General features: G+C 34.0%; 1 protein-coding gene across 1 annotated transcript in view; it reads right to left on the minus strand.

The window, feature by feature from the left end:
• The window catches only part of slc6a20 (solute carrier family 6 member 20), a 9,130-nt gene that overhangs the window by 7,730 nt on the left and 811 nt on the right, over nt 1-589 (minus strand).

Consider the following 589-nt stretch of genomic DNA (forward strand, 5'->3'; position numbering starts at 1 on the left):
TGTGAAGTGTCTTGAGATAACTCTTGTTATGAATTGTTACTATAAATAAAATTGAAATTGAAATTGAATTGAACATTGAATTGAATTGAATTAAAGTATTAAAAGTAAAGAAAAATCCTCCCATTGTAGAAACTGGAAACAATCCAAACAGTCGTGTCTCTTTTTTTCTTCTCTCTTTCTTTTTTTCTTTCTGTTTTCTCTGTCTCCCCTCCCGTTGCAGAGAGAGTAAAGGATCCAACCAGTGTGTTTAATGACATCATCATCTCAGCTGGACCTGGAGCCGTTAGATTGTTGCTAGGTTACTTTAGAATAAAACATCAGATATTATTAACTACATGTAACTAGTAACTAAAGTAACTAGTAACTAAAGCTGTCAGATTAATGCAGTGGAGTAACTAAAGTAACTAGTAACTAAAGCTGTCAGATTAATGCAGTGGAGTAACTAAAGTAACTAGTAACTAAAGCTGTCAGATGAGTAAAAAGTAGAATATTTCTCTCTGAAATGTAGCAGAGTAGAAGTAGAAAGTGACATGAAGAGAAAAGACTCAAGGACTGAAGTACAGCAGGACTGAAGTACAGCAGGACTGAA

Source organism: Etheostoma spectabile, chromosome 6, assembly GCF_008692095.1.
Source record: "Etheostoma spectabile isolate EspeVRDwgs_2016 chromosome 6, UIUC_Espe_1.0, whole genome shotgun sequence".
Taxonomy (NCBI): domain Eukaryota; kingdom Metazoa; phylum Chordata; class Actinopteri; order Perciformes; family Percidae; genus Etheostoma; species Etheostoma spectabile.